Here is a 15,368-nt window from a genome sequence, read left to right on the forward strand (position 1 = left end):
AATTAAATATATATTAAAAATGACTAAGACCTGCCATCCTAGCAATTCCTATAGCAGTGGTGGCCTGGAATAGTCTGAATTGCCACACTTGTAAGAGTTAGTAGTTGTGTTGGTATTGTTATTGGTAATGCTGGCAGGGGCAATGAGTAGCACAAGTTGCAGTGGATTCCTGAGAAGGTCCCTGGCTCGTATTCTTTCACAAATTCAACTGTGGTTTTGCCTTCATGCAATACCAGAAGGGAAAACCCAAATGCAGATATTTAGTGATAGACTTTGCTTCCAGATTTTGAGTTTAGCAGGGAAAGTGAGGCTTTTTGGAGAGTAACTGGGTTTCCAACCACTTTTGTACATTGTTCCCAAGGATGCTGGTAATTGTAGTCATGATTTTCTTTCCTGCAGTACTTAAAATCCAGAGAAAAAGAAGAGTCGGAAATTCGTTTTCTGCTCTTTATTGGACGTTTGTGCAGGTATTATAGGCGTTTGCACAGTTTTCATAGTACAGTCTAGCACAGGCATGCAATGCTGTAGCAGTACAAATTACCTCATTTTAACAACCTTGGAAGGATGAGTGTCTGCGTCTGGCTGTAGTGCTTTCCTCTTATTTAGTTTCTAAGCACTAACATAACACACTAGAAATGCACTTGTGAGGTCAAAGAAGACTTTTATTGTTATTTTATTCTTCCCCAACCACAATGTTTATGAATGAATGACGAATTAGTAGCTTTCAAGTCCGCGTTAATCAAACAAAATATATCAGTTTGCAATATACACAGCAGGTTATATTTATAAGATATTGAATGCAAAGCAAAACAAATACTTCACCGTGTAGGAACTATTTACAGCTACATCTTTCTAAGGTCTGCAAGCTGAGACCCCTGTCAGCCGCGAGAAAGAGTGTCATCTACCCACACAGGATGCTGGCAACTGGCGCCAAGCTCCAGCACGAGGTCCGGCAGATTCGAATCTGACTCTCTGCAGCCTGTTACATTCGTTACAAAGGTGTGCCCCCTCCTCTCAGACCTGGGAAACTGAGCAAGCCTTTTGGAGACTGGCCAGGTCTCCAAGACTACTCCTGTTCCCAAGCTCAAGGGAAGAGAAACGACGCCCATGTACTCTCTCTTATCAGGTCTAGTCTACTGTGAGAGCAAAACATCTTGGTTCTCTGGTGCAAAAACACAGCTTGGAAAAATACAGAACTCCACGTTAAAGGCAATGGGCAGCTAACCTAAATATCAAATGCAATGTCATGTTAAAGGCAATAGGCAGCTAACCTAAATATCAAATGCAATGTCTAGTGTCATGTCAAAGCCAATAGGCATCTAAGCTGAATACAAAATGCAATGTCTTATATCATGTCAAAGCCCATAGGCAGCTGAGCTGAATATAAAATGCAATGTATAATATCATGTCAAAGCCAATAGGCAGCGGAGCTGAATATCATGTCAAAGCCAATAGGCAGTTAAGCTGAATACAAAATGCAATATATAATATCATGTCAAAGCCAATAGGCAGAATATCTAATAGCATGTCAAAGTCAATAGGCAGCTAAATTGAATACATCATGTCAAAGTCAATAGGCATGCAATGTCAAAGCCAATAGGCGGCTAGACTGGATACAGCGTGTCAAAGCCAATAGGCACAATACAGAATGTAATGACTAATGCAATGTCAAAGCCCATAGACGGCTAAACTGAATACAGAAAGTAATGGCTAATGCCATGTCAAAGCCAATAGGCGGCTCAACTGAACAAAACATACCATGTGCTACTGGTGAACATTGAGCAACTAATATGCGCAGTGGTGAAACACAAAGTCATTGGTCAAAACAAACTTTATCAAATGGCAGGACATTCCGCCCTTTGACCAATGAATTTCTGTTTCACATATCTCATATTTCAAACAAACAAAAAAAAAACATCAGCACAAAAAAAAAAAACATTATCAGCCAATCAGATTTGAATGATCAAAACAATCCCTGTAAAGCAATAGAAGTGAATTAACACATTGATCTTATAACCTTTCACATCAGATACATCTACATAGAAAAGACTGGGCAATTTTTTTTTCTGAATGAGTCTCTAATTCAACAGTGTTAGCAATTTGATGTGGCATGAGTTCTACTCATGTAAAGGTGCACGGTCCACCTGAAAGGTTTTCTGGAAGGTAAGCAAAAGTCAGAGTTCCATACGAGAGGGGAAAAAAAAAAAAAAAACACAGCAAACAAGTTGAACTTGAACTGAAGGCGCAGTTTGCGCAAAATGGATCCATGGTGCTGGCACTTTACTCAGCCAGGTTCAGGTTGGGGATTCGGTCCCTTCCCCGACCCCACACGCACACACCGGAAGGGGGACCACACAGCACACTCAGGGACAGTGGCGAAACGTGGTCGGATCTGCAAAAGAAACAAGTATGACTTTTCTTGCAAATAACATTTTTCATTTAAACTGCACCCTTCCTCTTTCTTTCCCTGTTTTATAATCAGCAGGACGTTTTTGGGGCCCTTTGTTATATTTTCTGCAGGTTCTGGAGGGTCACTTGGGGCTTCAGCCCACACATCAGTACTGAGGTTTTTATCTGCTGCGCCACAGCTTCCTTTTTCTTGCACTGTCAGAAGGGCTGGGGCAGACTCATTCTTTACCAAACCTCCATTCACTGCACTTTTGTCAATTTGGGCCATTCTGTCTCCAATTTGTATGAATGAATCAGATTCTTTTCTAGGTATCAGCATAATTTCGATTTTTCCTTGGTAATTTGCAGCAATCACTTTCCCTAAAACCTGATCAATTTGCCATTTCTGTTCTGGTAACTTTCCTCTCCCCAACTGCTCTGTGACTGCTTGCATGACAGATTGCTTTTGTGCGTGCTGCACAGTTTTTATCAAATCTAGGGGAATGGGCATCTCTCTCATCTCTGCCCACCTGTAAGTGGCCTTTTCACATTTCTGGGGCACCCACATAGCTATCCCCACTAAGGCAGAATTCTGGGTGTACACTTCTCTCTCTGCATTTTTCTCATTAACATCTGCAAGGTAATTGAACCAGTTAGGTACAAGCCATGTGGCTAAAACATTATCAAAGAACCAAAAATCAGCGTAAAAATGACACATCTCACGTAGCTCTTGCTTTAAAATCTGACACACATTATACAACTCTGTTCCTTCTACTGTGCCAGAAAGCAACATTTCAGTCAATGAATCATTAGTAAAACAAACATGCTTTTTATCTTCAGTGGACACGAATTCAAATGGTGCACACAACTTCATTGGTAATTCTTTTATCTGTGGTACTCTAGCCCTGTCTTGCAAGTACCAGATCCATTGTATGATTCTAGCTAGGGGCACTATTTTCTTTCCTTGTTCATGATTTAAATATACATAAGTATTTCCTTCTTGCACTGCGCAGAAACCTAAAGTCTGCATTATTTCATTTGCCAAATCACAAGCGCGCAGCTGCATATTATTTTTCACAGTGACCATGTACAAAAGTGTTAGGATTTCTCTCAAATGAGGGCTATTCTTTTTCCAAAAATCAAACAAGCTAATGAAACTCGGGGTGTCTTGCTCTAAAATCCTTCGTTTTACTTGTGCATTTTGCAACGTAACTCGTAAATCACATTGCCAAAAACCCTGGCTCACACGGAAACTCAATGCAGCTCGGAGCTGTCTTAACCCCCTCATTACTGGAATGGGACAAGAAAGATTCTTCAAAAACAGCCCTTTTATAACTTTCCGTCTTATTTTGAATTATTGTATCCTGGCTAATTTGCTCACGTAAATTCCTATTTTCATGTTCCAACTTCCTACATTTCTCCTGCATTTCTCTGTAAGCAGATAAAGGTATCCAGACCTTTCTGTCATCATTACTTCCAAAACACACGTTTTCTACATATATACAACGGGAATTATTTCTCAAAACAACATCAGGCATTTTAGCTACACATGCATTTTCTTCTGTAATTCCCCAAACAGAAAACAATTCACAGTTTTTCTTAGCACCATCAGGCAGTTCATCAACACATGTATTCTCAGACATGGTCTGCCATGCTACTGTGATTCTCCAAACAGAAAACAATTTCTGTAATTCTCCAAACAACAAAAAACAATTACACTTTTAAAGTGTGCACTTAGAAATCTACTAACTCGTCAAACCCTTTAATCACCTCTTAATGACCGACCCCACGACTCCAGGTACCAATTGTAGTGCTTTCCTCTTATTTAGTTTCTAAGCACTAACATAACACACTAGAAATGCACTTGTGAGGTCAAAGAAGACTTTTATTGTTATTTTATTCTTCCCCAACCACAATGTTTATGAATGAATGACGAATTAGTAGCTTTCAAGTCCGCGTTAATCAAACAAAATATATCAGTTTGCAATATACACAGCAGGTTATATTTATAAGATATTGAATGCAAAGCAAAACAAATACTTCACCGTGTAGGAACTATTTACAGCTACATCTTTCTAAGGTCTGCAAGCTGAGACCCCTGTCAGCCGCGAGAAAGAGTGTCATCTACCCACACAGGATGCTGGCAACTGGCGCCAAGCTCCAGCACGAGGTCCGGCAGATTCGAATCTGACTCTCTGCAGCCTGTTACATTCGTTACAAAGGTGTGCCCCCTCCTCTCAGACCTGGGAAACTGAGCAAGCCTTTTGGAGACTGGCCAGGTCTCCAAGACTACTCCTGTTCCCAAGCTCAAGGGAAGAGAAACGACGCCCATGTACTCTCTCTTATCAGGTCTAGTCTACTGTGAGAGCAAAACATCTTGGTTCTCTGGTGCAAAAACACAGCTTGGAAAAATACAGAACTCCACGTTAAAGGCAATGGGCAGCTAACCTAAATATCAAATGCAATGTCATGTTAAAGGCAATAGGCAGCTAACCTAAATATCAAATGCAATGTCTAGTGTCATGTCAAAGCCAATAGGCATCTAAGCTGAATACAAAATGCAATGTCTTATATCATGTCAAAGCCCATAGGCAGCTGAGCTGAATATAAAATGCAATGTATAATATCATGTCAAAGCCAATAGGCAGCGGAGCTGAATATCATGTCAAAGCCAATAGGCAGTTAAGCTGAATACAAAATGCAATATATAATATCATGTCAAAGCCAATAGGCAGAATATCTAATAGCATGTCAAAGTCAATAGGCAGCTAAATTGAATACATCATGTCAAAGTCAATAGGCATGCAATGTCAAAGCCAATAGGCGGCTAGACTGGATACAGCGTGTCAAAGCCAATAGGCACAATACAGAATGTAATGACTAATGCAATGTCAAAGCCCATAGACGGCTAAACTGAATACAGAAAGTAATGGCTAATGCCATGTCAAAGCCAATAGGCGGCTCAACTGAACAAAACATACCATGTGCTACTGGTGAACATTGAGCAACTAATATGCGCAGTGGTGAAACACAAAGTCATTGGTCAAAACAAACTTTATCAAATGGCAGGACACTGGCTCACTAAGATTTAAACTTGTGATCTACAGATTTTGTATTTCACAGTATATTTATCAGCTCACTCTATTATAATGTGCAGTGGAATGTAAATGTGAAAAATTGGGTTGTTGGTTGACTTGGGTGTGAGCCCTGGCCAGGCAACAACCACAGTCCCTGGAAGAGTGAACCACAAAAAATAGCTAAATTAACCTTTGCTTAACCCCGGGTAGCTTGGCACAAAAAGCAGTGAGGCTTAACTTAGAGGCAATGTCTTAGTTATTTATGCAGCACACAAACAGTAATACAGTGAAACCACAAAGCAAGAAAAATCCCTGACCACTTTAGAGTTCATTTTAATAAATTATTTGACACCTGAATGACATAAATCCAATCAGTAGAACTGGAGTTATGAATTCTTACATTTTTAAGTGAAATCTAGGGCCTAAAAGATCAAAATGCCAACTGCTGTTATCTGGTAGCGGGAGACCAGGACAAAATTGAAAAATGTGTACGGATGCATTGGAGTGCGGATCAGATACAAGAAGTGGATTAGCCCTGGTCAGTGCTCACCTTCGGAATGTTTATGAAAAATGTTCTGAGTAGGTAAAGTTTAGCGGGGCAAGGCTGTAGTCGGTGTCTTGGAAAGAATTTCATTGTCAAGGAGGCACTGGATGGAGTAGTGGTGAGGATTCTATGTTCAGACTTAGGCCCTCATTACAACTTTGACGGGCGGCGGAGGCCGCCCGCCAAAGTTGCGCCGCAGGAATACCGCACCGCGGTCTGAAGACCGCGGCCGGCATTCCAAGTTTTCCCCTGGGCTGGCGGGCGGCCGCCGAAAGGCCGCCCGCCAGCCCAGGGGAAAACGACCTTCCCACCATGAAGCCGGCTCGTAATCGAGCCGGCGGAGTGGGAAGGTGCGACGGGTGCTACTGCACCCGTCGCGTATTTCACTGTCTGCTATGCAGACAGTGAAATACAAGCGGGGCCCTCTTACGGGGGCCCCTGCAGTGCCCATGCCATTGGCATGGGCACTGCAGGGGCCCCCAGGGGCCCCGCGACTCCCCCTCCCGCCATCCAGTTCCCGGCGGGAGAACCGCCAGGAACTGGATGGCGGGAGGGGGAGTCGGAATCCCCAAGCCGGCGCAGCAAGCTGCGCCGGCTTGGAGGATTCCTTGGGGGCAGCGGGAAACCGGCGGGAGACCGCCGGTTTCCCTTCTCTGACCGCGGCTAAGCCGCCGCGGTCAGAATGCCCCGCGGGGCACCGCCGGCCTGTCGGCGGTGCCACCGCGTCCGCCAGGGTCGTAATGAGGGCCTTAGTTACTTTTTTGGCAGTTGAAAATCTCCAGTGGGAAAATACAGGAGGCTGTAGCCGATGAGAGTTCCAGGAGGTCAAATACCCCTTTGGCAAAGGACTGCTCAACAGGATTTGCTGCTGTGGACAAGAATGTAGCGGGAGCAGCTGCAAATTCAGGCTGACTGGTGATGCACTTTAGATGGACAGATGAGCAGGTTGGTCCCAGTCGTCCCTCTGTTCTCACAGCTGTTTTTAGCCAAAAATTGTTTAAGTCTGAAGTTTTGGATTTTGTTATCTGTGCAACTTTGGCACCACAACCAATGATCCAGGGCTAGTGATACACCACTTGGATGTTCAGGACTCACTCATTCTGTTTCCAGGTGCAAGTTCAAATGGTGGCAGCCTGTTATGTCCCTTTGACACTGACAGGAGGCCATCATATAACACTTGGAGGCCACGGAATAGAGCAGTCATTCCAGTTTCAACAAAGGATTCTTGTGGAGTGCACAGCAGGTCACAGCAGAGAGTCCTTCCGCAGGTCCAGAAATTGAACTGAAGAGTGGATCTGAGAGTCCTGTTGCCAAGTGGCTTCTTTGAAGGTCGAAGATTCTCTTTGGAGTGTTTGGGAGTGCTTGGAATTTCCTGACTCCCCTGCCCTGGCTCCAAGCTGGCAGCAGGAACAATGCGGTGGTGGCAAGCCCTTTGTGTGAAGGCGCAGCACATCCCATTTAGTTGCAAGTGGGGCAGTGCCTAGCTCCATCTCGCCCTCATTCTACAAGCAGATGGCCCATTCAGACACATCTAATCACTCAACTGTGGTGACTGTCTGGGAGGAATCCACAATGTATAACTGCCAGTTACACCCAATCATGTGACATAAGCCAGGCTGCAGGTACCAAAAGGCAAAGGCAGAAAATGCCAATTTTCTAAAAGTAGCATTTTTGAAAATTTTAAATCCAACTTTACCACTAAAAAGGATTTTTAATTACAATTTCATAGATACCAAACATGAAATGTTGAGATGTCTCCAATTAAAAGTTATCATGTTATTAAATGTAATAAGGCAACCCAGTGTTATCCTATGGGACAGTTAGGTCTTACAGTAGTGAAAAACATATTTAGGAGTTTTCACTACCTGGACATGTAAAACTTAAAAGTATATGTTCAACTTTTGAATCACAACTCACCCTTCCCTATGGGCTACCTAGGGACTTTCTTGGGGGTGACGATTTGCAATATAAGGGGAGTTTAAGGCTTGGAAGGGTGTTGTATTGCTAAGTTGAATTGGCAGTTTAAAGCTGATTTCAAGCTGCAATAACAGGCCTGGGACATGTTTTAGAGGCTACTTAAGTGGGTGGTACAGTACATGCTGCAGGCCCACAAGTAGTATTTAATTTACAGGCTGTGGGTATATGATATCCTACTTTACAAGGGACTTAAAAGTAAATTAAGTAAGCCAATCTGTTGTAAGCCAGTTTTAACATGTTTAGGGGAGTGAGCACAAGCACTTTAGGACTGGTTAGCAGTAATACATTGCACACAGTCCTAAGTCCAATCAAAACAAATTTCACCGAAAATGGAGGGAAACAGGCAAAATATTTGGGGAAGACACTCCTAAGGTTGGCAGGTCTAACAGTAACATTTAAAGCAAACATGCATCATGTTTGCATTTATGTATTAATAAAGCATTACAGCATTTAACAGTCAAGTCTTCTTACTAGGTTTATACCTGAACAGGGAATTCAATGAAGACTAAATAAATAACCTGAAAAATGATTTGTCAGGATGAAGTGTGGAATGCGCTTACCTTTACACACAAGTGCTGTACAATGCTATACTCTGACGCTCCTGAAAGTGCATGTCTTCAGGAGAAGAATATTCTGGATGCTGCTTGCCCAGAAGCTTTGCATCTCAGAAGGATGTGTTTCTTAAAACACCTGATTAAAAGCAAGAAACACTACATGTCTTATTAGTCATGAACCTTGCCAATTGTGGTGGACATCATGAATGCCTAGAGTAGAGGTTTCTCATCATTTGCTGTGCCTTTGCTGTGCAATCATACAATATAGTTGCTGCAGCCAAGAACTGTAATGAAATCCCTGACAGCTGTTCTTCTGTGAAGTTGACCAAAGACATCTTGGAACAACAGAATTATCTTGCAAGGATAAAGACTTACAGTTGTTTATTTTCACAAAACCCCTCTATTAGAATTGCAATCTTTAGAGAACTTACTTTTTCACAAGAAGTAATTCATTACATTTTTAAAGTCTATGCACCGTTATTTTCATAAGGACTAATCCATTAAGATTACAGCTTCTTTTGCACTTGTTATTCCATAAGTTGTTTCCCATGTGGGTTACAAACTATTCTTGTTGCAAACGCCAGTAGAATTATGTTAAAGTATGAAAAAAAGTAATGGATGGAATACTTGAGTTAATCTCAACCACTGGTCATTAGTCGGGGCTGCATCTCAGTCCATTGTTATTTTGCACACCATGGCACCTCAGTTTGGATCCAGCCATGTGCAAGTGGTTACCAGCGGCTAAAATTAATTCAAACATTCCATCCATCATTTTTTGTATCCTTTAGTGTGGTGCTCTAAGTGGGATGGGTACTGTGTCACTGAAACTAAGCTAAATTTGCCTGATGAGCTTAGCTAGGGTGAAACTGGTATTGGGTTGCTTGTGTACCAGTTCAGAGAGGACCATGACCTGGCACTTCAGGCTGGATTGTTCTCATCAGAGCAGGGTCAAGACTGATTTGCATATGGCCGGGTGCAAACTGAGGGAGCATGGTGTGCAAAATACTCATGGACTGAGATGTGGCCCTGAGTGATTTCCAGTGGCTGAGAATATTTCAAGCATTCCATCCATCACTTTTTTGTATCCTTCAGTGTGTCATCCTAATCTGGATGGGTATGCCCAGATGTGGGTCCTGTGAACACTGTGTCACTGGAACCAGGCTATACCTGGCTGACAAACCCTAGCTAGAGCAAAGCCTGTCCTAGGTTGCTTAGGTTTTGTTCACGGTGGACCTGAACTGGCACTTCCGACTGGACTTTTTCCATTGAAGCAGGGTTAAGACTGATTTTTACATGGCTGGGTCCAAACTATGATGGCATGGTGTGCAAAATAACGATGGACTGAGATGCAGCCTTGAGTGATTACCAGGGGCTGAAATTTCCATCTATCACTTTTTTGTATACTTTAGTGGAATTATGTTGGTATGTACAACCAATGATCCCCTAAGGGTCAGGGGAACGAAATGCATTTGCACTCTTCCTGTCACAGACTACAGCACACAGTTGCAAACGTGACTACTACCACTATTTCAACATCCCTGCATGGGAAATTACCCTTCTGCTGGGGACCTTGGTGTCCAAATATGTCTTGATAGAAGGACCCAAGAATTACAAAAATGTGTAAGGCATGACTTAACACGCCACCCTGAGGGCCATATTTATACTTTTTGACGCAAAACTGCGCTAACGCAGTTTTGCGTCAAAAAAATTAGCGCCGGCTAACGGCATTCTGAAGCGCCATGCGGGCGCCGTATTTATTCAATGACGTTAGCCGGCGTTAGCCGCTGGCGCTGCCTGGTGTGCGTGAAAAAAAACGACGTACACCAGGCAGCGCCAGCGTAGGGGGATGTGGAGCTTGGGCGCCAAAAAATGGGGCAAGTCAGGCTGAGGCAAATTTTTCGCCTCAACCCGATTTGCGCCATTTTGTTCGACTCCCAACCCCCATTGAAATGACTCCTGTCTTAGCAAAGACAGGAGTCATGTCCCCTTGCCCAATGGCCATGCCCAGGGGACTTATGTCTCCTGGGCATGGTCATTGGGCATAGTGGCATGTAAGGGGGCACAAATCAGGCCCCCCTATGCCACAAAAAAAAAAAAAAAAAACTTACCTGAACTTACCTTAATGTCCCTGGGATGGGTCCCTCCAGCCTTGGGTGTCCTCCTGGGGTGGGCAAGGGTGGCAGGGGGTGTCCCTGGGGGCTTGGGAGGGCACCTCTGGGCTCCTTCCGAGCCCACAGGTCCCTTAACGCCTGCCCTGACCAGGTGCTAAAAAACGGCGCAAAAGCGGCCGGATGTCATTTTTTTTTACCCGCCCACTCCCGGGCGTGAATTTTGCCCGGGAGTGTAAATACGGCGCACATGCCTCGGAGTCAATTTTTTAGACGGGAACGCCTACCTTGCATATCATTAACGCAAAGTAGGTGTCCACGCTAAAAAATGACGCAAACTCCATGGACTTTGGCGCTAGACGTGTCTAACGCCAAAGTATAAATATGGAGTTAGTTTTGCGTCGGAATTGCGTAAAAAAAAACGACACAATTCCGGCGCAAACAGAGTATAAATATGCCCCTGAGTGTCATGCTTAATAATCAGCCAGGCTCGCTTACCAAATAATTCTCTAATGGCGCATGGCTCTCCTATGTTTGCAAATAAATTAGATATGCAGTGCCAATAATGTTCAAAAGTTTCATTTAGTATAGACTCAGTAATTACATGAAAAGTGATAAAGATCTGTTGTTACTTTTTATCCTAGAAAAAATATATCATCTTATAGCAATGTATATAGTACTGATAAAGTATAAGTTGACTTGCCAGAGAGTAATGCCCCAAAATGTCGATGCAAAGTCGGTCGTGTTGGAGTATTATAGACTTTTGTTGATTGCACTGGATGTAAATAGCAGAATAGAAAATAATCTTGGTTTAACCACAATAGTCTTTCTTTTTCATAGTGCATATGTACAATAACCCATATTAATTGATGTCTTTAGTATATACTGGTTTACTGCTGAACTTTAAGCACACCTGCCGCAACATACAATACTGACTTAACCCTCGTGTCTTTTGTCTTTCTTTCTGTTTTTTGCAGTGCACTTATATATCCTACCTTAGTTACCAATGAGACGATTTATTCTATTGTATCCCTTCTTGAGATTACTACCTAGCCTGAACCGGTCTTTAACAAATACTGGTCCAATGGCTGAACTTTATGTACACTTACAACTAGATGATACTGAGAAGAGTTTACCGGTACCCACACAGTACGGACTTTTTGGATGTTATACTTTTCATTCCCCTCCCTGTCCTACCTCTTTCTCTTTGATGGGCATAATTTGATTGTAGGGTATTGATTTGTTGAACTGGGTCCAGGTCACAACGTTGTGGCAAGTCAATTTCTAAAGGGTATTGTAGGAGAAGAAGAAAGCAATTAGCAATCGTGCATATAACATTGTAATTGCGCTGTAAAGTAATACATTGAATAGAAACGTGTGATTTGATTCATACCGAATTAAATTACATGTATATAAAAACGCCCTCAGAGTTTGTTTTGAAGTGGTTGGATTAAGAATGTGGGCGAGTTGCAACCTTCCAGGTTAACAAGAGGGTTAGAGATTAGAGGGTGGTTCACCTTTGAGATTAGTGTTGGGTAGTTTAGTTGAAAGATGCAAATGTTTTTAATAATTGGTTCGTTTTAAGCCGGCCTGGCTGCAAAAAGATTTCAATTTGAGTTGGTTCTAGCAGCCCTGATTAACAATAGTGGTAGAACGCAGAGCTTAGAAGGAAGGATGGCAGTGGCGTAACAAAACGAGAGGGAGGGCCTGCAAAATATGCTTAAGGGGCCCCCATACTCACATCAGTGGGGCTGAGGGAGCCCTCTTCAGTATGGGTAGGCGTGGGGGCCTCCCTTGCACCGCGGGGGCTGCGGGGGCATCTGTTATGCCCCCGGAGAGTGGTCCGTAATTAAAAAGAAAAGGAAAATGGGGGCTAGCACAGACCTGATCTTCAATTATATATTGCTGCAGTGGTTTGGGAATTAGTAAAGACGCTGAAATAGTGTGATATTTGTGGATGTGGAAATAGGTATTAGGAATCAGAGCCCAGGAGACAGATTGTCCTCTATTAAAACAATCCGAAGGTGTAATTGTAAGGTAACTTGACAGTGAAAGACAGCCAAGGTTCTTAAGTATGCTTTTAGTATCGACACACATCATCATCATCACCTTTGGGACTTGAACCCCTAAATACTACACTCTTTTCGCAATGACTTGCTACCTCGGTGATATAAACCCGACTGTCAATAGGTTTCTTGACTTTAACCTCTCTCCACCAGATTGAGTGACCCTCAACAAGGTCTGCTTATCACCCCTCTGGGTGAGTGGAGTTGGAGTATACATAAAGCTTGAAAAACTATAAATATTTAAATTATGAGAGCACACACCCACAGTAGTGTCTTGTGAATAAAAAAATATATGGAGTTGCAGGGATTGTCTTTTATTGATGGTGGTTTGATTCAACCCACATCAGATTTTCATCGAGGAGCAACCTGCATGTGTTTCATCCAAAAGACGTTACCATTGCTAAAAGAACAGAGTGCTTTTACGATGAATCATTTGGCAGTGGCATATTAGTAGAAGGTTGGCAAGCTATTATGATGTTCTGAACTGGAGAAATGTGCTGAATAGTGTGTACCGGTCAGTGCACAATGTGTATTAGAAGTAATATCATACAAATATCAATAGAAGTAGTAACTGGTCATACGTGCTCATGGAAGAGTTTGATTTTGGTCTGGTTCGAGGTGTCAGGAGAAAGGGCATACATGAAAACAGTAAACAAAATTAAAGATTAACCGAAGTATGAACAATAGTACTAAGTAAGCAAGACCAAATTTAGAGATTAAGACCCTGATCACAAGTTGCATGGTACTAGCGGGGGTGTGAACTGCATTTGTATACTGATGTGTGCCATGTGATAACATTCGACCAGTACCAGGCAGTCATGAGTTAAACCACTTAGAAGTGTGAATATTTATGTGGAATACCACCTGATATACCCTATTGGGCTTAATGTTCTCAAAGTTCTTTCTGGGGAGTCTCTCTTAACCCTATTTACCATTATCAGTGCCTCTCTCATTCAAGACATCTTCCCAGAAGATCTTAAGACAGGGGCGGTTCTCTCACTACTAAATGAATGTACACTAGACCCCGATGACCTTGCCAACTACTGGCCCACCACTCACCTACTGTTCATCAGCAAGGTCATTGAAAAAAACAGTCTATGTTCAACTCCAAAATCACATCAATGCTAACCATCTCCTGCAAGTCTACCAGTCTGGGTTCATTTCACACTGCAGCAAGGAGACAGCTACTTTATACATCATAGATAATGCCCTCTTTCCCACAGGTGTAGATGACCCCTGTCTCTTGATATTGCTGAACCTTTCACCTGACTTCGACATTTACAATCATCTCACACTCATACGCAACCTCTAGACTTGAATGCGATTCACTACAATCTCCTTTAATGATTATTCTCCTACATTTCCAATCATCAACAATATGTTCACAAGAGCACCTCCAGGTCTGAAAAGATTTCATTCACCAGGGGAGTTCCCCAAGGTTCCGTAGTGTCTCCTGTCATTTTCAGCCTTTACATGGTGTCGCGTGGTTCTCTACTCATAAAGCAGCATTAAGCATCACCAATATGCTGATGATACACAACTCTACTTGAAAATCCCGTCTGCTTCAAACATTGAATTCTTCAAACACTGCTTCCACATCATTGATGCTTGGATGTCCAGCACGTAGCTGAGGTTCATCCCAACCAAGACAGAATTCCTGTTAGCTGTCAAGAAAAACAAACACAAAACAGTGCAAGCCGGACTGACTACATTTGTATTTGGTTACATTTGGATTCACCCTGGACACGAACCTCAGCCTCAAGGAATGTATTGTCAAAACACTGGTCTGGTGCCAGCTGTTTTTTCTAAAGAAAGTGAAACCATTTCTTCCAGAAAATGACTTCAGAACTTCCGTTCAAGCACTCGTGCCCTTGAATCTAAACTGTGGTAATGTCCTGCTCCATACCCTACCAGACACCACACCGGCACCCTTGAAGGGCATCCTACATGCCACTGCACATCTCATCCAGAAAGAAGAAATATGATGACATAATTTCCATCCTAATGAAACTCCATTGGCGCCCAAGTTTGCACATACCATCTTTAATAGCAGCTGAATCATTTACAAAGCCATGATGACTAGCACCCCTACTCATCGTGCAGACTAGCTCACTTTCTCTGGTGATTAGAGGGACACCATCAGACTGCAAACTAGAAAGTGTACTAAAAAAATATGATGGCAGCAGGATTTTCCATCTATACACTCAGGATCTGGAACAAAAACCCCCACATCCATCAGGACCACCCTACCACTGTTCCAGTTTATAAAAGAGTTGAAGACTCTTCTCTTTAAAGAACACTGCAGCACAATGCATTAACTGCTAATAAACCAGCTACCTCTTCTATCAGTCATTGACTTTATGCTTGTCTTTGATCCAATACATTGCCCGGCTAAGTTTTGGCTAGGTTTGCACTGTAGAAATACCATATACATACAGACATACTTAATACCTGCTCTGAGCAGGACGTAAATGGGAGGAGGGGCTTCTCTGCAGGGCAGGGGTGGAGGGAGAGGGATTTTTTGAAGGCAGGGGAGGAAAGGTGTGCTGCAGGGGTGGAGTGCCTTACAAGTCAATGGCACCTGTTAAGCAAAATGTGATTAATGTAGTTTTGTGGGAAGAAAAGGCAAAACATGAAGCTGCATCTGCCGTGTG

General features: G+C 42.8%; 1 long non-coding RNA gene across 1 annotated transcript; it reads right to left on the reverse strand.

Moving 5' to 3' along the window:
• Positions 1-2,108: 2,108 nt before the first annotated feature.
• On the reverse strand, positions 2,109-5,388 carry LOC138285152 (uncharacterized). The gene is made up of 2 exons (XR_011201529.1): positions 4,434-5,388; positions 2,109-2,392 (listed from the first exon to the last, which is right to left on the reverse strand). It is a non-coding gene; the product is annotated as an uncharacterized lncRNA (long non-coding RNA).
• Between the last annotated feature and the right edge of the window lie 9,980 nt (positions 5,389-15,368).

Source organism: Pleurodeles waltl, chromosome 1_1 (assembly GCF_031143425.1).
Source record: "Pleurodeles waltl isolate 20211129_DDA chromosome 1_1, aPleWal1.hap1.20221129, whole genome shotgun sequence".
In the NCBI taxonomy this organism is placed as follows: domain Eukaryota; kingdom Metazoa; phylum Chordata; class Amphibia; order Caudata; family Salamandridae; genus Pleurodeles; species Pleurodeles waltl.